The 23,804-nt window shown below is 41.7% G+C and overlaps 1 protein-coding gene across 4 annotated transcripts in view; it reads left to right on the forward strand.

The window, feature by feature from the left end:
* Positions 1–9,998: 9,998 nt before the first annotated feature.
* The window catches only part of nexmifb (neurite extension and migration factor b), a 310,393-nt gene continuing 296,587 nt past the window's right edge, over positions 9,999–23,804 (forward strand). For 3 of the 4 annotated variants that reach the window (XM_043705002.1, XM_043705000.1, XM_043705003.1), the window contains exon 1: positions 10,000–10,071. The gene's annotated coding sequence lies outside the window, so the exon portion shown is untranslated. Of the gene's footprint in view, positions 10,072–11,745; positions 11,869–23,804 lie in introns of all 4 variants that reach the window. The other variant, XM_043705001.1, reaches the window with a different exon arrangement.

Genomic DNA, 23,804 nt, shown 5'->3' on the forward strand with positions numbered 1-23,804 from the left:
GCTCATGTTGTACTCATTGGCTGCAGGTCTTGGCTGAACACATCCCCAAATCACAGTGTGGTTTCAGAACTGGACAATTGACAATTGACATGATTCTCAATACAGCAAATGCCAAAGCAATGCCATGAATAAAGGAGGCCATTGTATACTGTCTTAATCGATCTCACCAAGGCAATAGGCCATGAAAACAGAGGCAGTCCATTTAAGCTGCTTGAGAGAACTGGCTGCCTGCCGAAGCTACTTCGTGTGATCTCCTCTTTCCATGACAACATGATGGGTAAGGTCGGCTATGACAGTGCAACTTCAGAAAGCTTTGAGATCTACAGTTGCGGAAAACAGGGTTTTGTTCTGGCAGCACACTCTTTAAGAACATAAGAACTAGGAGCAGGAATAGGCAATTCACCTCCTCGAGCCTCTCCTGCCATTTAATACAATCATTTCTGAACTCATCTCAGCTTCAACTCCACTTTCCAGTTCATTCTCCATAAATCTTCAACCCATTACTAATTAAAAATCTATCTCTTCCTCAAATTTACTCAATATCCTGGCATATACCAAACTATGAGGTAATGAATTCTACAGATTCATGACCTTTTAAGAGAAATAATTTCTCCTTTTTTCTGTTTTAAATCTATCAGCTATTATCCTAAGATTGTGAACTCTCATTCTAGATTGTCCCACATGAAAAAACATCCTTTCTACATCGACTTTGTCAATCTTCTTTAGTATCTTAAATGTCTCCATTTGATCTCCGCTCATTCTTTTATACTCCAGAGAGCAATAGTCTGAACTACTTAATCTTTCATCTCTGGAGACTCCTCATCTCTGGAATTTCTTTGATAGTACTGCTGTCATTTGTCTTCAGGTCATCTACCAAGTCTGTGTGTTTTATTCTGGATTAGTGGTGCTGGAAGAGCACAGCTGTTCAGGCAGCATCCGAGGAGCAGTAAAATCGACGTTTCGGGCAAAAGCCCTTCATCAGGAGCCTGAAGGTGGAGAGATAAGTGAGAGGAGGCTGGGGGTGGGGAGAAAGTAGCGTAGAGTACAATAGGTGAGTGGGGGAGGGGATGAAGGTGATAGGTCAGGGGGGTGGGGGGAGGGTGGAGTGGATAGATGGAAATGTTTTTATTTACATTCCTGCCTTACTCAGCTGAGGTACAAGACAAAGATGCCCCAAGTCCTCATCTGAGAATTCTTCTACGCTGACAGTGCCATAAAAGCATTCCACCCTGAGGAGACCCTTCTGAAGTGAATATACAGACTCTCAGCTGTAGAGAGTTCAGCTTCACAATCAACACCAGAAAGACTAGTTTCATGGTATGAAGTGTTGCCATATCATCAGCCATCAACATTGACAATATGATGCTGGTATTAGTTGATCACTTCCCATATCTAGTCTTCACAATCACCTGCAGTCTGTCACTTGATGCTGAAATAACACCCAGTGAAAAAGGTTGCAGCTGTTATGCCCAAACTGTGTAAAAATGTGTGAAAACTGCAAACTGACTGAGAACACCAAACTGAGAGGAGACCAGAACAGGAGAAAAGTTTAAATGGTTTGCACCACTGCTGTTTCACATGTATCTTCTTGGCAGGACAAAGTCACTAATGCAAAGTGTGCCAATTCCATCAGCACCACCATTGCAAAGCCAAAGATACCTGCACTGGCTCAGCTTTGTTTATTTGATGAATGAGACCATACATTCAACTACCTTATGTACATATACCTTGCTATTAGGCTACAAACTCTTGAGTATTCATACCTTTGCTTCAAGGACATGAGCAAGTAAGATATGAAGATGGCAGGTATTGACATTGACGAGAGATGAGGGAGATGGTCGCTGACTGTCACAACATCTGGATACTGACTGTTTGGAAACGCATTGGAATTGACTCGCAAGAATGAAATGTTGATTGAGGATAAGGCACATAGAAAACAGAGACCAGCTAATTGTGTCCACTGTTTCCATCTACAGCAAATGCTGCCATGCCATGGTCAGAATAACATGGTCACCATTCTGCCAGCTTTTGATTGCAGATTTTATTAAATTCAAAACTGACCATTTGCCCTGGTGGGATACAAACCTCAGGAGAAAACAAACAACTGTGGATGTTGGAGATTTGAAACAAAAACAGAAATCGCTGGATTAACTCAGCAGGTTTAGCAGCATCTATGAGGAGAGAAAGAGAGTTAATGTTTCAAGTCCAGTGACCTTTCTGTTTTCACTCCACAGATGTGTTGATTCTACTGAGTTTCTCCAGCAATTCCTGTTTTTGTTCTATGTCCTCAAAATGTTAGTCTGGAGCTCTGTATTACTACAATAAAAGCAAAATCCTGCAGACGCTAGAGATTTGTCTATAAAAACAAAGTGCAGGAGATACTCAGCATATCTGGCAGCAGATGTGGAGAAAGAGAAAGAATTTTTTGAGTGTAATACGACTCTTCTTTGTTCTGAACTTCATGCTCTGGATTCCTAGTCACTGACTTTACCACTTATGCCATTGCTTTTCCCTAAATACAGAACGTTAGCACACAGTTACAATTAATTTGGAAAGTAAATGACATGTTGGCCTTTTTATTAATTGATTAATTGGATGTGGGTATCAGTGGCTAGGCTACCATTTGTTGCCTATCCCTAATTGTCCTCAAGAAGGTAGTGGTGAGCTGTGTTCTTGAGCCAAAGCAGTCCTTAGTGTAGATAATTGTCCTTCATGTGTATGCGAAGTACATGGTACCTCATCATTTTCATGTTCTGTCAGTGTATAATCAGTGCTAATTAACATCAAGGAATGCTTGCTAACAGTTTGGTTGCCATCTGTAAAATTACTTGTTTTTCCATCACTACCAACAACCTTATTTGAACGTTTCCACTCGTTCTGCCTTTGTTTTGTAACGTATAATATCCCCTGGATTAAAGTTTATTTCTGACAATCTTCTCCAATGCCAGAGGTTTCGGTTGAATTTTCCCCTGAAACCTCAAGTCTCAATGAATGCCCTGTTTGTTGCATGTATGGCATTAAGCTGCTCAGAAAATGTGATGCTAATTGTACTCTCTCCCCAAGCTGGGGAATATGAGTTCTTTATGTGGACTGTCCATACCAAGGTAACTGTTAATTTACAATTCTGTTGTTGCACTAATATTTTATGAAGCACTGATTTACTACTGTGTAATTTCCTTCACAGACTCTGTAAAGGGTTTTCCAGTATTGTATTCGTTAACACAATATTCATTTTCACAGATATTCCAAAAAATCATCATTGGTAAATTCACCCCAGTTAGTCCATTAGGAATTTAATTGGTGCCTACAGTATAGTCCCTATCCATTTTTTCAAGACCTTATTCTCTGTGTTATTGTTAACTGACTAAGTTTAGTTGCCATGGCTATGAAGTGAAAGATTAAAATATTTTTTCTTTCCCATTTAAGTCCATTGCTGGAATCTCTTGTTAATGTGAGATCCAATATAGAATTGTAGAATCATAGAATTTCTAGTGTGGAAGCAGGCCATTTGACCCATCGGGTCCACACCAAGCCTCTGAAGGGCATCCCAACCAGAGCAGCCACCACCTCCATCCCACCACCTATCTCTCTAACCCTGCATTTCCTATGGCTAATCCACCTAACCTACACATCTTTGGACTGTGGGAGGAAACCGGAGCACCCAGATGAAACCTACGTAGACACGGGTAGAATGTGCAAACTTTACACGAGGGTGGAGCTGAACCCTTGGCACTGTGAAGCGGCAGTGGTGTCTTCCTATAATGTTTTGTATATCACATATATTGTGATCTCTTTACATTTAGTGTACACATTGTCTCTCATATCTGCATCATTTAGTAGGATTTTAAACTTGTGAGAAGATGTTGAATGTTCAAACTATTGATGCAGCTTTAAGATAATTAGCAATTTTCCTTTAAATTTCTTTTTTCTGATGCCAATGTCACCTGCTCAATATTTTGACAGGAGTTAGATTTTTGTTAAGCAACTGAAATGGTTTCCAGCTTGTGAAAATTGTAAATCTATTGACTTTCCAAAAACAATTGCCTTGTATCTCATGTGCAGCTTCATTTGAGGAGAAAGTGAGGACTGCAAATGCTGGAGATCTTTGTCGAAGACTGTGGTGCTGGAAAACCACAACCAGTCAGGCAGCATCTGAGGAGCAGGAGAATCAAAGTTTTGGGCATAAGCCCTTCACGAAGGTTCTCCTGTTCCTCGGATACTGCCTGACTGGCTGCACTTTTCCAGCACCACACTCTTCAACGCAGTTTCATTTGAGCCTTTTTCAAAATCACTAGTTACTACATATGCTGATAAAATGGTTTACTCCAGCTATTTTAGAGGGAATTATTCAACATTCTTTATAATGATTTCAACGCATTGACATTGCCAAACCTGAAGCAGATACAACTGTAAAATTCCTTAATCTTACTCCAGTCCTTGCTATTTAAAGAACCAAGCTAACATTTTAACCAATCCATTTCTCACTGTGGAGGTGCATCCACTATCCAACACACACTAATAATGAATCTGTGGCTAAAAGATGTCAATACTGAGCTGAAATTTCTTGTAAGTAGTACAATTCTCCTATGCCTGAGCAGTATGACCACCTATCACAACTGTGCTAATACAAGAAAAGGACCATACCAAACACACACATGCACATCCTGCTCCTCGGATACTGCCTGTCCTGCTGTGCTTTTCCAACACCACTCTAATCTACTCTGATCTCCAGTATCTGCAGTTCTCACTTTTGCCTATATACATGCACAAATAGATAATAAGTTTAGAAAGGCAAAAGTGTCTGGAATGAGCAGGGACAGACTGCAACTACTGGAGAAAACAGTCCTTTGAGGTGTTATCTTTTAAACCCATGCTAGTTATCCATTTAAGATTGACAAAGGACCATGAATATGCATCTTAAAGGGAATGTTGCTTGTTTATGTGAATCTGTATACTGTATTCCCTGCATGGTGCATTTTACACAGTTTGTAGGGGAACACTGGTAATGGAACAGGGAAAGAACCAAAAGATAGATGTAGAGGAGATATAAATTGGAATAGCAGAACAATTACCTGATTGGGGGCAGATGTTCACAGGTAAAGGGAAATGGGAAGCCTTCAGAAATGAGGTAACGAGAATCCAGAGAAAGTATATTCATGTCAGGGTGAAAGGAAAGCCTGGTAGGTATGGAGAATGCTGGATGACTAAAGAAATTGAGGGTTTGGATAAGAAAAAGAAGGAAGCATATGTAAGTTTTAGACAGGATAGATTGAGGGAATCCTTAGAAAAGTATAAAAGTAGCAGTATACTTAAGAGGCAAATCAGGAGGGCAAAAAGGGGACATGAGATAGCTTTGGCAAATAGAATTAAGAAGAATCCAAAGTGTTTTTACAAATACATTAAGGACAAAAGGGTAATTAGGGAGAGAATAGGACACCTCAAAGATCAGCAAGGCAGCCTTTGTGTGGAGCCACAGAAAATGGGGGAGAAAATAAATGAGTATTTTGCATCAGTATTTACTGTGGAAAAGCAGATGAAAGATACAGACTGTAGGGAAATAGATGGTGACATCTTGCAAAATGTCCAGATTACAGAGGAAGAAGTGCTGGATGTCTTGAAGTGGGTAAATGTGGATAAATCACCAGAACCTGATCAGGTGTACCCGAGAACTCTGTGGGAAGCTAGGGAAGTGATTGCTGGGCCTCTTGCTGAGATATTTGTATCATTGATAGCCACAGGTGAGGTGCCAGAAGATTGGAGGTTGGCTAACGTGGTGCCACTGTTTAAGAAGGGCGGTAAGGACAAGCCAGGGAACTGTAGACCAGTGAGCCTGAAGTCGGTGGCGGGCAAGTTATTGGAGGAAATCCTGAGGGACAGGATATATATGTATTTGGAAAGGCAAGGATTGATTCGGGATAGTCAACATGGCTTTGTGCGTGGGAAATAATGTCTCACAAACTTGATTGAGTTTTTTGATGAAGTAACAAAGAAGATTGATGAGGGCAGAGCAGTAGATGTGATCTATATGGACTTCAGTAAGGTGTTCGACAAAGTTCCCCATGGGAGATTGATTAGTAAGGTTAGATCTCATAGAATACATGGAGAATTAGCCATTTGGATACAGAACTGGCTCAAAGGTAGAAGACAGAGGGTGGTGGTGGAAGGTTGTTTTCTGCCTGGAGGCCTGTGACCAGTGGAGTGCCACAAGGATCGGTGCTGGGTCCTCTACTTATTGTCATTTACATAAATGGTTTGGATGCAAGCATAAGGGGTACAGTTAGTAAGTTTGCAGATGACATCAAAATTGGAGGTGTAGTGGACAGTGAAGAAGGTTACCTCAGATTACAACAGGATCTTGACCAGATAGGCCAATGGGCTGAGAAGTGGCAGATGGAGTTTAATTCAGATAAATGTGAGGTGCTGAATTTTGGGAAAACATATCTTATCAGTACTTATACACTTAATGGTAAGGTCCTAGGGAGTGTTGCTGAACAAAGTGACTTTGGAGTGCAGGTTCATAGCTCCTTGAAAGTGGAGTTGCAGGTAGATAGGATAGTGAAGAAGGCGTTTGGTATGCTTTCTTTTATTGGTCAGAGTATTGAGTACAGGAGTTGGGATATCATGTTACGGCTGTACAGGACATTGGTTAGGCCACTGTTGGAATGTTGCGTGCAATTCTGGTCTCCTTCCCATCGGAAAGATGTTGTGAAAGTTGAAAGGGTTCAGAAAAGATTTACAAGGATGTTGCCAGGGTTGGAGGATTTGAGCTATAGGGAGAGGCTGAACAGGCTGGCGCTGTTTTCCCTGGAGCGTCTGAGGCTGAGGGGTGACCTTATAGAGGTTTACAAAATTATGAGGGGCATGGATAGGATAAATAGGCAAAGTCTTTTCCCTGGGGTGGGGGAGACTAGAACTAGAGGGCATAGGTTTAGGGTGAGAGGGGAAAGATATAAAAGAGACCTAAGGGGCAACTTTTTCACACAGAGGGTGGTACGTGTATGGAATGAGCTGCCAGAGGAAGTGGTGGAGGCTGGTACAATTGCAATATTTAAGAGGCATTTGGGTGGGTATATGAATAGGAAGGGTTTGGAGGGATATGGGCCACGTGCTGGCAGGTGGGACTAGATTGGGTTGGGGTATCTGGTCGGGTTGGACCGAAGGGTCTGTTTCCATGCTGTACATCTCTATGACTAAATGCAAATGGAGGTGCCGACTATGATAAGAATGATGGATGATTTTGGGATAGTGTAGGGGGACGAGCTGAGAATAGTTCACAGGTTGGCACAACATCGAGGGCCGTATGGCTGTTCTGAGCTGTATTGTTCTTTGTTCTATGTCAAATTGTTGAATTGAGTCAAGAAGCCTGCAAAATCCCTAACTGAAAATGATCTGCTGCTGCTTGAGTTTGTGTTGAGCTTTATTAGAATAATTTAGGAGGCACTGGAGGTTGCCTTTGGAATGGGATGCAAAATTAAAATAATTCTTACAGAAAGGTGACTATTTTAATTGGTTATGTTTACTCTACCTGCAAGAAGGGCTTATGCCTGAAACGTCGATTCTCCTGCTCCTCGGATGCTGCCTGACCTGCTGCGCTTTTCCAGCAACACATTTTTCAGCTCTGATCTCCAGCATCTGCAGCCTCATTTTCTCCTAACTTCTGTGATCTGTCTTGTACTCTGAAGTTCAATGTAAACTTCAAGAACACTTCTTGCAAGATGCTTTCCTTTATTGGCTGAGGCATAGAGTATTAGAACAACAAGGTTATATACTAGATCTGTATGAAATACTCACCCATAGCTACAGAATTGCACACAGTGCTCAAGTATGGTCACAAATAAGAAAGCATACAGATATTTACATGGATGCTACTGAGAGAGGTACATTTTAATTGTGAGAAAAGATTAGATAGGCTGGGTGATTTTCTCTGGAACACAGGAGGGCGGGGATAAATTTACTCAAGGTGTATAAAATTTTAAGGAGCCGAGATAAATTCTTCCGAATCACTTGCAGAAATATAAATATCTAGGTGGAATGTTTTAATGTACCTTGCAGAAAGATTTTACAGAATTGTGCTTTTTTTCCCCTCATTCAGAGGGTGATTGAGTGGACATGAGGTTTTCTCTCAGAAAGGGTGTTGATGACAGATCACATTTGAGAAATACTTGGATATGTACGTGAAATGCTATATTCTACAGGGCTATAGGCCAAGAGCTGGAAAGTGGGATTAGGTTAGATAGTTCTTTGTTGACAGTATCAAAATCACAGTCGTTCTTAGGAGGGTGCTCACAGCTGCAAAGGCTCTATGCTCAAAATTTATTAATTTTTACCTGTTTTTTCCCCTAGACGAATGGCCTGGTGTCTGTTTCAAATACATTTCTGTGTTTTTCTTTGTAATTATTTGTACAGCATTACTGCTGCAGCATTTTAATTTCTTTCTCCAACAGGAAATACAAATTTGCAACACAAAGCTACAACTCCAAACCCATTAATGAATTTGTGCAGAAATTAAATCCTGAGAAACTTGAAGAAAGGCTCAGTTGTACCTCAGTTGGCAGTGCTTTCATTTGGGGCAGCACGGTGACTCAGTGGTTAGCATTACTGCCTCACAGTGCTAGGTACTCAGGCTCGATCTGTGGATTTTGCACATCCTACCCGTCGCACATGGGTTTCCTCCCACAGTCCAACGATGTGCAAGTTAGGTGGATTGGCCATGCTAGATTGCCCTGTAGTGTCCAGGGAGGTGCAGGCTAGATGGATTAGCTGGGAGAAAGGCAGGGTTACTGGGATAGGGCTGAGTCTGGGTGGGTTGTTCTTTGGAGGGTTGGCGTGGACTCAATGGGCTGAATGGCCTGCTTCTGCACTGTCAGGATTCTATGATTTCTCAAATACAAGGTTTCTGGATTCAAGTCCCACTTCAGATCTTGAGCACAGAAAATCAAAGCTGGACTCTATATTGAATACTGTTTGTTAGAGGTGCTCAGTATTAAACTGAGACCCTCATCTGTCTGCTTAGGTGGATGTAAAAGACCTGTGGCACTATTTTGAGAAACATTGTCTCTAGTGACCTGAACAGTATTTATTGTTTAATCAATACACATAAAAACGTAAATGATCTAGGGACTGCTGTTTGTGTAACGTCACTGCAACCGTGTTTCTTGTATTTCAACAATAACTTTCTCGCCAACTGAATTAGTTTTTTGGGTAAAGTTTTTTTTGGGAGGGTCTAATGGTGATGAAAAAGCGCTATATAAATGCAGGTTTGCCTTTCTTGAGGCGAGGCGTGTGAAATGGGTAGTAGTAGAAGGAAAAGAATGCAACATACCTGGCGCGGGTGGGGATGGGGGGAGAGGTGGTGAGGGAGAAGAGGCGAGTCCACAGGTGGGTGGGGGCGCGCGCAGGTGGTGGGTAGGGGTCACAAAGAGCCCAGACAGCACGCGCATGAGAGGAGCGCGCGCCGCGCCGTGCACGCGCTCCGGGTTTCAAGGAGCGGCGCGGCAGAGGCTGGAAACAATGGCATTGGGGCTCCAGCTGACAATCAGCAACTAGCAGATCGGGGGAGGGGAAGGGTGCAGATAGCTTCATCTATGGATAATCAACAAGACCCTTACCCCCTCAAAAAAAATTCCCAATTCCTTGAACAAATTTTATTTTTGCAAGCCACATCAAATTAGTGCTTTTTCTTTAAAAGGAAGAGAGAGCAAATCCGAGGCAGTGCATTAAATGGTTAAATATATTTAATTGTATATTATTTTTCCCTCACCCCTGATGTGTGTGCTGTGTATTTGTCTTGGCGCCGCGTGAAAGGAAAAGATGTAAGAAAGGGAGAGAGAGAGGGAGAGGGAGAGAGAGAGAGAGGAGGGGAGGGGGGTACAGAAGAAGGGGGTGGGTTTGGGAAAAGCCTTTCCTGCATCGGAGAGAGAGAGAGAGAGAGTCTACATCTCCTGATTCTAGGTCCTCCCGCGCAAGGGACTGAATATCATCCCTTACCAACATGGCCACCCCACCCCCTCTGCCCAAAGAAAGCACACACACTGCACCCTGCTAGTGGGAATGCTGCATTCGGATCTACAGGTATGGCAGCTCTCTTCTGGTTTATCATTTCTGTGTAGCTATCAGCGGTTTCCCTGTGTTTTCACCTTCCCTTCTGCATTTAACATTGTAGCAATCTTTGTTACAGCGGAGTGGATCCTTCAATAAGGGTTACATGTTCAGGCCTGTGAGAGTGACTGTGTGGAGATGCCAATTGTAGCAATCAAGTGTTTTTTTTTGCAACCGGAATGAAAGGTGTCTTTTCCCCACACGATAAAATGCAGCAGCTTTCCCTTTCGACATGCTTTCTCTTTTAGAAGCGATTAATTTGCAACTGCAGCGTGTGTGTGTGTGTGTGTAGGTTACGTTTGCTTTAGTAGTGTAGTGGATGGCCTACAGCAGATATGAATGGGGTGTGTGAAAGGGTGGCTTAAAAAAAGGAAATGTGGAAACATATCCTATAGTAAATTAGTGCTGTAGTCTGTAATGGAGTTTTAATGTGAGATCTGGGAATAGACAATAAATCTGCATATCACTGATTTATTGGGCCATTAATGAGTTTCAGTTTGCCAAGAAAATATTTTCAGAAATAGTGACAGCCATTCTAATTAAATTAAAACAGCCCATTGTATTCTAACACCCCCCCCCCCCCCCCCCAGTCTGTTGCTGCAGGTTGGGGGAGGGGAAACCCAAGAATGACAGGTTACTGTAGTTAGCACATAAAAAAATCCTGTAAGTGTTTTTTAATGTAGAGTATAGCAATCATTAATTTGCACATCTAGAAAAGAACACGTTGTCTACAGCGTGGAAACAAAGACCACAAATCTGGTTGATGTAGGAAATAGTACCCTTTCATTTTGCATGAAACCATGCCAGATGTTCAAAGCCTGTTTACTATATCCTTTGGAAATTCAGTAATATTTACCCTTTTAAAAATGAATTGCTTCTGTTAAAAGCAATATCGTTCCAACATTGACTCATGCACAGTATGAATGTTGAAGTCGTACTTCTCTGGACAACAGTAACATTTTCTTTCATTCTGTTTGTGTTCAATCAAATGTCATGCAGTTAATAGTTTTTTTTAGAAGAATTGTTAAATGATATGCATTTGCGTAAAACTGAACTGTGAATGCTGTTATGAATTCTGTTTTTCTGTAATCATCTGTTGCAAAGTCAAGATTTGTAAGGTGTATTTTGAGCTTTAGGTTTACTCATTTAAAGAATGCAGTATGTATCAGTAATTTTCGAAAATCATATGAGATGTGCACTAGAATTTACGCTATTTTGTTTTGCCAAGAACTTATAGCTTATCCAGTTTTGCCTCTTCTGTCCTTTGATTTTTTTTTGCATGTTGGTATGTCTACAATTCTTGAAATACCGATTGTGGCATGTTGGTTGAATTTTATTTCAGGTGAAATACCATTTGCTGAAACAAAAACCTGTTGAAAATTCCTAGTTCTATTAACTGCTTTAACTGGAATATAAAGTGGCATGGTGTAGTCCAGTGGTAATACCAGTAACATTTTGTGAATTTTAAAAAAAATTACATTTGTACATCTATTTTGAGAAATATAGTTTGATTGACCTTCTGATTTTCAAATATGTTTAAATCAATTTTTTTAATTATGGCCTAACATAATTTGTGATACAGCACCTTGGAATTCATTAAAACGATTGAGCACTGACATGTATTTGTTCACATTCTGAACTCTGTAGTGAAACGAGAGGCCATAATCGGGTGAGGTAGAACACATGAGCATAAAGAGTGAGGGGATTGGCGAGGTGGGAAGTGGAATGCAGTCAGGGAGTCAGGACAAAGTGGAGAGAACCATAAATATGGTATGTTGCAATGAACGTTAACATTTTGATCTGCATCAAACAATGTTGTATCTCTAGTACTGAGCATACTTTGAAAAGCTGTAAAGCATCAGGGAACAAGTCACCTGTTGTCAGTCTGTTTTGAGTGTTCATAAAGCTGCTTATGCAATTACGTTAAAACCCATATTTGATATTGGTGAGATATTTGATTTTCTTTAATTGTGGAAAAGACACATATGTATTCCCCTCAGTTCTCTTCCCCCATCTCTCCTGAAGGTATTGACTCTTGCCCTGAAATTTCATGGGTGTCTTGTACTCTCTGGTACCTCAGCAAAATGGTCATTTTTCATGTGTCACCATTGACAGTGAGTACTGGCAGACCTTTCAGCTGCAAGGAGCTTCACAGCCAAACTTGATTCTGTCTATGCTTAATATGGAGTGATGTGAAGTTAAGTTCAGAAATGGGCGTGCTCTACAGGTAATTTATTTTCTAGAACAGGGCTTATCAAATATTGATACAATTCCAGTAACATCTGTAAGTTTATTCTGACTTCAAAAGGAATGCTGTCTCGATTGTGGAGAACATTTTTATTAGTATGTATGTAACAGAATTAGGTTGCCGAACACACGCAGAGATGGAGAATTCTGAGATCCCATATTTAAGGCACATGACATGTTTGACATTAGAGCAGACTTAACAACCTCTTGGAATTCCTGGGATCTCTCCCCTGGATTCTCTTGGAGCTGTGAACCATCTATCGATAACTTGGGGCAGATCGTTTTGCATATGCTGCCCCCTCACCAATAAGATTTAATCTTTGACATTTTATTTGGTAGATTTTGAAACAGACCTTTTTATATGTACTGAATGTTTTTGGTTGTGTATGCTACAAATGAGGAAATATACTCACTGAACAGGAAGAAAACATCTGTTTGCACATTGACAATCTGTTTTCTTTTATTGATGTGCAAGCTCCAAGTATTTGGTTGACAGCCAGTGTATTACGCCATGCTGTAACCAAATATCTGCAAACACAATGCCATAGGCCAATACCATGAATTCTGATCTTAGAAGAGCTAGTAGCATTCCTTCATTTAAGTATAAAGGAAATGATAACTGGACATTCAGAAAGGAATGATAAAGTAGGAAAAGATCATGGATTGATGAGAAGGAAATCACATTTGACAAACTTGTTAGTTGTTTGGGGACGTTACTTAGTAGAGGAGAACCAATGGATGTGTTTTTTGCAGAAGGTCTTGCAAGGAGTTATTAAGATTGAAGTGTGTGGGATTGTGAGCAATATACTAGTAATGATTAAGGATTGGTTAACGGGTAAAAAGTAGGAGTAAACAGATCATTTTCGGGGGGGATGCAAGTTATGGGAAGATTGCAAGGAGGTTTCAAGAGGACTTTGGCTTGAATGTGGCAGATGGAATATAATGTGAATAAGTGTGAAGTCATTCTTTCTGATAAAAAGAGGCAGACAGAATATTGTCTGATATATTGAAAAGTTGGAAGTGTGGGAGTTGAAAGGGACATAGTGTCCTTGTTCATATGTCACTAAAAGCTAACATGCAGATGTAGTAAGCAATTAGGAAGGCATTTCCACGTTGCCTCCATCTCAGGGGGATTTATGTGTGGATGTAAAGATGTCTTGCTGCTGTTGAATCCAAAGTCTTGGTGAGACCTCACCTGGAGTATTGTTTACCTCAAGTTTTGGTTATTTTACTGAAGGAAGGATATACTTGCCATGGAGCATGTGCAACAGAGGTTCACCAGATTAATCCCTGGGATGGTAGAATTGTTTTGTGTGGAGAGATTGAGGAAACTGGGTCTGTACTCTCTAGAGTTTCAAAGAATGAGGAATGACCTCAGTGAAACAATTATTATAGGGCCTGATGAGGTAGATGTAGGTGGGATGTTTCCGTTGGTTGCTGAGTCTAAAATTAATGGACATAATCTCAGAATAAGGGGCAAACCATTTAAGACTGCGATGAGGAGAGATTTCTTCATGTAGAGGATGGGGAAGTTTTGGAGTTTTCTACCTTAGAGGGCTGTTGAAATTTGATCATTCAGCAGATCAGGACAGAAATTGGTAAATTTCTGAACTGAAGGTATAAACGGATATGGCGATGATGTGAGAAAGTGATATTAAGTTGATAATTGGAGAATATGGAACAGTACAACATTAGGAACAGGCCCCTCGGTCACCATGTCTGCCCCAACTATGATGCCAATCTAATTGAATCCCATCTGCCTGCACATGGTTCACATTCCTCTATTCGCTGCCTGTTTATGTGTCTGTCTAAATGCCTCTTAAACTTTGCTATCGTATCTACGTCTACCACCGCCGCAAGTTCCAAGCACCTACCATTGTCTGTATAAAAGATATTTGTCTCGCATATCCTTTAAACTTTCCCCCTCTTACCTTAAACCAATGCACTCTGGTATTTTACATGTCAACCCTGAGAAGAAGCCTCCAACTACCCTATTCTTCCTCTCATTACTTTATATACTTCTATCAGGTCACCCCTCAGCTGCCAACACTCCAGCGGAAACAATCCAAGTTTGTCCAACCTCTCCATATAGCCAATACACTCCAATCCTGACAACATCCTGATAACTCTCTTTTGCACTCTCTCCAAAGCCTCCACATCCTTTCAAAGGTGTGGCAAGCAGAACTGTACACAGTAAAGTTGGTTCCGATATAATGCGATAGTTCAGTACCTGTGCAATCATGCTTTATAAGAAAATCACATATTAGCAGCACCATTTAAACCAATGGGGTGGAAATTGTGTTAAAGCCAATACAGGTAAGGAAAGTTCGCATTCTACAAATAATGGTCTAAATTCTTCAATCGCGTTATAGCTAATTTGTGCTGAAGAAATGCACGTCATAGCAAAATGAATTGTCATCTGAATGTGGCCTAACTAAGTTAAAAATCCTGAAGAAGGGCCTGTGCCCGAAACGTCGAATCTCCTGTTCCCTGGATGCTGCCTGACCTGCTGTGCTGTTCCAGCAATAAAGTTTCAACTAAGTTAAAAATCACACAACACCAGGTTATAGTCCAACACGTTTATTTGGAAGCAGTAACCTTCGGACAGCTGCTCAACCACCTGATGGAGGAGCAGCGCTCCGAAAGCTAGTGTTGGACTATAACCTGGCGTTGTGTGATTTTTAACTTTGTACATCCCAGTCCAACACCAGCACCTCCAAATCATTACCTAACTAAAGCCTTATACAGCTTGACATGACTTGTCAGCTTTTATATTCAATGCCTTGACCGATGGAGACAAGAATGCGGTATGCCGCCTTTTATCACCTTATCCACTTGTGTTTCAGGGAGCTATGAACTTCTATCCCAAGATCCCTCTGTTTATCAGTGCTTGTAAGGGTTCTGCCATTTACTCTATACTTTCCTCTTGCATTTGAACCCCAAAATACATGTTTATCACATCAAATGCCATCCAACCTTCCAGCTGATTCCTTGACTACCTTCCTCATTATCCACAACTCCAACAATTCTCATGTTGTCTGCAAACTTAATAATTCAGACCATCTAGATTTTCATCCAAATCATTTTGATTTATTTATAAACAACAGAGGTCCCAGCAATGATCCTTGCGGAACATCACTGGTCATAGATGTCCAGTCAGAAAAATGCACTTCCACAACTACCCACTGTCTTCTGTGATCAAGCCAATTTTGTATCTGACTCACCAATTCACTGTGGATTTGATGTGACTTAATCTTCTGGACCAGTCCACCATGAGAGAACTTGTCAGATGCTTTTAGTAAAGTTCATGTAGACTACATCCATTACCCTACCCTCATCAGTCATCTTTATCACTTTGTCAAAAAACTCAATCACATTTGTGAGACAAGACTTCCCCACATGAAGCCATGCTGACTATCCCTAATTAGTCCTTTCAGTCTATACTTTTGCACTGTGAGTCCTGTCTTTAAGAACCTTTTCCAGCAATTTCCCTACAATTGAAGTAAGGCTCGCCAATCTATAATTTCATGGATTATCCCTATTGCCCATCTTAAACCAAGGAATGTCATAGGCTAAAAGACTGCAGAATAGCCAATGGATAAAAGATCTCTGTCAAGGTGCCAGCAATCTCCTCCCTTACCTCTTTCAGTATTCTGGGATAGATTCTATCAGGCCCTGGGGACTGATCTACCTGAATGTTTTTCAACACGCCTAGCACCTCCTCTTTCTTAATATCGACATGGCCTAAAGTATCAACATTACCCTCCCTAATCTGACCATCGTCCCTGTCCTTCTCCTTGATGAATACTGATGTGACGTACTCATTAAAGACCTCATCCACTTTCTTTGGCTCCATGTATAAATTTTCTCCTTTGTCCTTGAGCAGACACACCCTTTCCCTGGTTACCCTCTTGCTCCTAATAAATATATAAAATGCCGTGGAATTCTCCTTCAGCCTACTTGTCAAGTACATTTCATGACACCTTTTATCCCTCCCAATTCCTTATTTAGATTCTTTCCTGTTTCCTTTCTATGCCTCGAGGGCCTTGTCCGATTTCAGTTCCCTAAACTTTACAAATGCACCCTTTTATCATTTTGACTAAACTTTCAAGATCTCTTGTTCTCCAGGATTCTCAAATCTTGCCACCCTTGTTTTTTATCCTCAGCTGCCCTAATGTAATTTCTCTAGTTCCTCCCCTGATATTGTTGTAATTAGGCCCCCCCCCCACCCAATTTAAAATGTTCATCCAAGGGCCGGTCTTATCCTTATCCATAACTGTCACAAAACTTATGGATTATGATCACTGTTCCCAGATCTTTAGTCACCTGGCCAGACCCATTCCCTGATGTAAGCACTACTACAGCCCCTTCTCTCAATGGACCATCTGCATATTGTTTCAAGAAGCCCTCCTGGATGCACCTAACGAGTTCTGCCCCATCTAAGCATCTGGCACTAAGGGATTTCCAGTCAATATTGGGAAAATTAAAAGTTAGCCAATACAGCAATGCAGTATGTTTTTACATCTTTCCATGATCTGCCTACATAACATACCTCTATCTCCGACTGGCTATTGGGAGGCCTTTAGCATAACCCCATCATAATGAGCGCAACTTTCTTATTCCTGAGTTCTACCTATGCGGCCTTGTTGGATGAGCCTTCCAAGACAGCCTCTGTTAGTGCAGCTGTGACATTCTCCTTAATCATTAAATGCAACTCCCCCACTCCTTTTCCATCCCTCTCTATTATGCCTGAAACATCTGTACCCTGGAATATTGAGCTGCCAGTCCTGCCCTTCTCTCAACCAAATTTTTATAATCGATGCAACTCTGTAGTCCTATATACTAATCCATGGCTCTAAGCTCATCTTCCTTCCTGTTACACTCCCTGCATTAAAACAATTGTACAGCACTCTGCCAGGCCAGCACTGTTTATTAACCTGGCCATTCCTGTTCTTCTGATTAGACTTACTTCACTTAATCTGTAACTTCTCCTCAATCACTCCACATGCTAACCTACTGCACTGGTTCCCATCCCCCCTGCCTCACTAGTTTAAACCCTTCCAAGGACACTAATAAACTTCTCTGCAAAGATGTCCCTGCAGTTTAGATGCAAACCATCCTTGAACAGGTCCCCTCCTGGAAGAAATCCCAATGATCCAGATGTTTGAACCCATCTGCCATAACCACCAGCAGCTCTTTTGTCATGTATTCAATTATATCATCTCCCTGTTTCTGGCCTCAGTAGCATGTGGTACAGGGAGTAATCCCTAGTTTACAACTGTAGAAGTCCTGCTTTTCAGCTTTCTACCCAACTCCCCAAGTTTCCTTTGCAGGACCTCATCTTACTCTTCCAACCTATGTCATTAGTACCTGTATGGATCATGACCTATGGTTGCTCATCTTCCCCTTTCAGAATGTCCTGTGCCTGCTCAGACACATCCTTGATCCTGGCACCAGAGAGGCAACACACCATCCTAGAGTCTTGCTCTGGAGTCATGATTGAATGTAATGGCCAAGCAGGCTCAATGGATTGAATGATCTAATCTTGTTCCTGTCTTCACTGAAAGAACACCCTACCCCTACTTTTCCTTTCTGTATTAGAAAGTAGCAGAGAGAAACTACTGTTCAAATTATTCATCTTAACCCTTCTCAAACATCTTATTTTGGAAATTTTTGCAAATGATTTGTGCAAAATTACATTCAACATTTAGATTTTGCGTTATGGGAAGAAAGCTAGGGTTTGGGACTAAATTACTTAAGCTCTGCCAAAGAGACAAGGCAGGTGTGATGGGCTTTGGGTCTTACTTCAGTGCTATAAGATTCTTTTATAAAAGTAGCAATAGAATTTCAGGAATGGGGACAGTGGTGAAGATTTCGGAAGAGAGCTTGAAATTGATTAATTTAAAGGGCTACAGGGATAGAGCTGCAGAATTGGGACTAGTTAGGCAGCTTTTCTGAGAGTTGGTGCAGACATAATGGATTGAGTGGCCTCTGTCTGCACTGTAAAACTCTGTGATTCTATTGCCTTTGGAAGCTTCAGAAGTGTTGGACCTTCTTGGACCTGAACTGAAATTCTCATAATGTATCGACCAACATAGCTTGAATATCTGTGAGCTTTCTGCAGTGCTAGTGACTTTGTGACATTCTCTAACATGATATGTGCTTATCTTTGAAAATTCAGTGTATTTTTTGTGTACCAACATATATCCTCTAACCTTGTGATGAGTAAGTGCTTGTAGTTGCAAAGGTCACTGGACAGTTTTCAAGTGTGAGCTAATTTTATCTAATCCAGAATTACCAAGGCTAGTTGAAGTAGTCTCAGCCACAGCCTTCCACATCCATCAAAGTTTTACTTGCATATCCACCAATATCATTTATTATATCCGTTGCTCCCGATGCGGTCTCCTCTACATTGGGGAGACTGGACGCCTCCTAGCAGAGCGCTTTAGGGAACATCTCCGGGACACCCGCACCAATCAGCCACACCGTCCTGTGGCCCAACGTTTCAACTTCCCCCTCCCACTCTGCCGAGGACTTGGAGGTCCTGGGCCTCCTTCACTGCCGCTCCCTCACTACCTGACGCCTGGAGGAAGAACGCCTCATCTTCCGCCTCGGAACACTTCAACCCCAGGGCACCAATGTGGATTTCAACAGTTTCCTCATTTCCCCTTCCCCCACCTCAACCTAGTTTCTAACCTCCAGCAGCTCGATCCCCTGACCTGTCCGGGCTTGTCCGACCTGCCCAGCTCCTTTTCCACCTATCCACTCCACCCTCTCCTCCCTGACCTATCAGCCTGAAATGTGATTTTACTGCTCCTCGGATGCTACCTGAACTACTGTGCTCTTCCAGCACCACTAATCCAGAATCAGCCACACACCAGTTCAATACAGATACTTTTAATTGTGGTTGAACCTGGGCAGCTGAATAGCTAAGATAGAAAGGGTCTTTGTGCAGTGGTCATGTGCTAGGGGGCTAAGTTTGAATTCTCACCTGCTCCAAGGCGTGTCCTAACATTTTCGATCAGGTTGATTAGAAAACAGCTACAGATCAAGCAGTCACTGGCTAAGCTGCTGAGACATCAGGTTATGATTCTGGCTATGTTGTTTAATTTTCTCATTTATGCATTTCTTTGGCAAGAAAATAGTTAAAAACTGTGGGGAAAGAACAGGGGGTTTGGATCTAATTAGCAGCTCTTTCAGCTGATGCAGACATGATGAACGCAATGGCTTTCTGCGTTCTATGATTTTAATTCAAAGGATGATCAAACAATGTGCAGAAATCCATGCAGTACTTCAATTGTGCAATAGGAGGTGTATGACAACACTTAGAAGTGACACTATAATTTTCATTTAGCCCTCATGTAATGGACCTTGGATTGTGGTCTTACCTCCCTAGAGCTACACAGTAGCTCTCAGGAGACGAGTGGATTTCAATCATAGAATCTCTATAGTGTAGAAGCAGGCCATTCAGCCAACACTGACCCTCCAAAGAATGTCCCACCCAGACCCACCCCTCACACTATCCCCAAAACCCAGCACTTCCTATGGCAATCCACCTAACTTGCACATCTTTGCACTGTGGGAGGACACCGGAGCACACGAGGAGACACTGGGTGAATGTGCAAACTCTACACTGTTGTCGGGTGGGATTGAACCCTGCTCCGTGGCCATGTGAGGCAGCAGCCACTGTGGACAAGGTTTGGGAGAAGGATACAATCTTATTCCATGGCAGTTAAGATTGGTACTTTGAAGCACAGCCAAGAATTGTTTTATATTGAATTTATTAGTAATTATTATAGTCTTCTGAGAGCTGTCATAACGAGCTGCACCATTTCCATTTAAATTGTACAAATGTAACAAAACACCCCAAAGTTCTTCAGAGGGACATTATAAAACTGAATATTACACCAAGCCAGATGCCTCTAGTTTTTTTTGAAGTGTATCTTTTGTTGTAAAGTCCCATCTGGGCCACTAATGTCCTTTAGGGAATGAAACTGCAATCCTTACCTTATCTAGCCTATATGTGACTCCAGATCCACAGCAATGTGGTTGACTTTCAACTGCCCTCTGGGCAATTAGGGATGGACAATAAGCGCTAGCCTAGACAGCGACACCCTCATCCTGTGAATAAATTTTTAAAAAATCAATTGTTGCGTGTTGTGTTCTATCTTATTCTTTCCAGAATTCTATAATTTTTAAATTAAAATATATCCCAATTATTACTATCTCCTAGTATTTGTTTCTGACTTAGAATCTTTATGTACTTTTTGGTCAACTGTGATTTTTCTTCATTGCAAAGTCTTGACATGGTCTCTGTGTTAAGATTAGAGTGGTGCTGGAAAAGCACAGCAGGTCAGGCAGCATCCAAGGAGCAGAAAAATCGACATTTCGGGCAAGAGCCCTTCAGGAATTCCTGATGAAGAGCACCTGCCCGAAACGTCGATATACCTGCTCCTTGGATGCTGCCTGACCTGCTGTGCTTTTCCAGCACCACTCTAATCTTGATTCTGATCTCCAGCATCTGTAGTCCTCACTTTCGCCTGCATGGTCTCTGTGTTGCTAGCTGGTTATGCTTCAAATCTGCAGTACACAGTGTGCTTTAGTTTGAGGGGGGAGGATTTGGAAGGAAATTCAGTCGGATCAATGGGGTGTTCAATGTTGATGACAGTAAAACAAGATCCACGATGCTTGAAGGCATTGCAGAAGAGATCACAAAGAAATATAAACAGAAACTGCTGGAGCAACTCAGCCACACTGGCAGCATCTGTGGAGAGAAAGCAGAATTAACATTTTGAGTCCAGTGACCCTCCTTCAGAACCCAGTGTTCTGAAGAAGGATCATTGAAATGTTAGCTCTGCTTTCTCTCCCCAGGTACTGTCGGATCTGCTGAGTTCCTCCAGCAATTTCTGTTTTTGTTTCAGATCTTCAGCATCCACAGTTCTTTTATTTTATATTAACAAATAAATATATCATGTAAAATGAATTTGTGAAACAAAAATACTTTTGAAACAAGAAAAAGCCACTTGGTTAATGGAGTTTTTTTTCTGTAGCGTATTTCTGTCTACACCTGTGCAGCATGTTTCTTGAATCCTTCTCTCTCTCCAGAAGCAAGTCTGTCCTTTTAATGCAGTTAAACTTTGGCCGTTCCTGGTAATTTAGTTCAGAATGCTAACTTCTATGTTTTAATGCTTTTGACTGTTAATGTCTCCTGCAGTTGTTGGCTTGCTAGATAGACTGCAGCATAGATGTTCAATTTTCACAAATCTAACCTCTTGCAGAAAAAAACAATGTCATGGTTGTGCTCCTGACTATACCAAACTGATTCATATATTAGTGTTCTGACACCAGAACAGAAAGCGGAATAGACAGACTCTGTGCCTTAGCTAAGGCCTGCTGCTTTCCATCCTGGAGTGAGGATTGGTAAAAGATAACACTGGAGCCAATCTTTACCCCGTTTTGAATTTATTTACAGTGTGAAATATTATCTCCTAATGCAACCACACCCTATTTTCAATAAGTGATTGTTTATTTGAACTCAAGTGAAATCCCAATTAATGCATTTTATTTGCATATAATTAAACACAATGAATATGCCATTTAATATACAATTCCAGTTGTTTAAAAGGAAGTGTTCCTACTTGGGGAAACTGGCAAACAGTCTGCTGGCCTCTGGTAAGGCAACATTTATTTCCCTGAAATTCAAGTTTCCTCTAGTGAGAGACTGTTTTGAGATTTTGAGGCATAGATGAAAATAATTTTTTTTTCCCTTGTTAGAGAGTCCTGAGACCTTGGAACTCTCTTCCTCAAATGACAGAGGAAGTGGAGTCTTCCACTATTTTTAAGGCAGAGTGCAACTCTTGATCAGGCTATGATAGGTTATCAGGAGGAGGATTGGATTGTGGGGTAACCAGATTAGCAGAGCAAATTGAATAGCAGAGCAGGCTAGCAGGCTGAGTGGCCTCCTCTAATTCATGTGTTCCACGTCCCAAGAATGATTTTATTTTTAAAAGGGTAACCTGCTCTATCAATTCTGGCCAAATCTGGCTGGGTCACATCCACGATTTCACAACTTCACTATGAGGTTGGAATACACACTAAGCACACAAGTTTTGCACGACCACACACGTCTTTGAACTTCTTTCCCCTGACCACTGAAGTTCCCTCAGTGGTTGTGCAGCCTCTGGGAGGTTCTGTGCATGCCAATCGATGGCTGGTGTATTGACTTTGACTTATACGCTGACCTCCAAGCAGAAAGAAAAGGTTACGCTTCTGACCAGCTGTCCTCCCTTAAACTACTGGAGTGAAGAGCTCATGAATGTTTTTTGCCACTAGGTTTGAGATCATCCATTAGTATTTACAAATGAGAGGGACAGTATTGTTGAAGAGGAGAGTATGAAACTGACTGGTAAGCTAGAGGAGATATTTGTTAGGAAGAAAGATGTGTTGGGCATTTTGAAAAACTTGAGGATAAACAAGTCCCCCGGACCTGACGGGATATATCCTAGGATCATGTGGGAAGCAAGAGAGGAAATTGCAGAGCTGTTGGCAATGATCTTTTTGTCTTCACTGTCAACGGGGGTGCTACCAGGGGACTGGAGAGTGGCAAATGTTGTGCCCCTGTTCAAAAAAGGAATAGGGATAACCCCGGGAATTACACGCCAGTTAGTCTTACTTTGGTGGTAGGCAAAGTAATGGAAAGGGTACTGAGGGATAGGATTTATGAGTATCTGGAAAAACACTGCTTGATTAGGGACAGCCAGCATGGATTTGTGAGGGGTAGGTATTGCCTTACAAGTCTTATTGAATTCTTTGAGGAGGTGACCAAGCATGTGGATGAGGGTAGAGCAGTGGATGTAGTGAACATGGATTTTAGTAAGGCATTTGATAAAGTTCCCTTAGGCTTATGTGGGAAGTCAGGAGGCATGAGATAGTGGGAAATTTGGCCAGAGAGTGGTAGTAAATGGTAAATATTCAGCCTGGAGCCCAGTTACAAGTGGAGTTCCGCAGGGATCATTTCTGGGTCCTCTGCTGTTTGTAATTTTTATTAATGACTTGGAAGAGGGAGTCGAAGGGTGGGTCAGTAAATTTGCAGACGATACGAAGATTGGTGGAGTTGTGGATAGTGAGGAGGGCTGTTGTCGGCTGCAAAGGGACTTAGCTATGATGCAAAGATGGGCTGAGGAGTGGCAGATGGAGTTCAACCCTGTCAAGTGTGAGGTTGTCCATTTTGGAAGGACAAATAAGAATACGGAATACAGGGTTAACGGTAGGGTTCTTTAGTAAGGTGAGGAACAGAGGGATCTTGGGGTCTATGTGCATAGCTCTTTGAAAGTTGCCACTCGGGTGGATAGAGCTTGTAAGAAGGCCTATGGTGTATTAGTATTAGCGTTCATTAGCAGAGGGATTGAATTCAAGAATCGTGAGGTGATGTTGCAGCTGTACAGGGTCTTGGTAAAGCC

This window comes from Chiloscyllium plagiosum, chromosome 15 (genome assembly GCF_004010195.1).
Source record: "Chiloscyllium plagiosum isolate BGI_BamShark_2017 chromosome 15, ASM401019v2, whole genome shotgun sequence".
Taxonomy (NCBI): Eukaryota; Metazoa; Chordata; class Chondrichthyes; order Orectolobiformes; family Hemiscylliidae; genus Chiloscyllium; species Chiloscyllium plagiosum.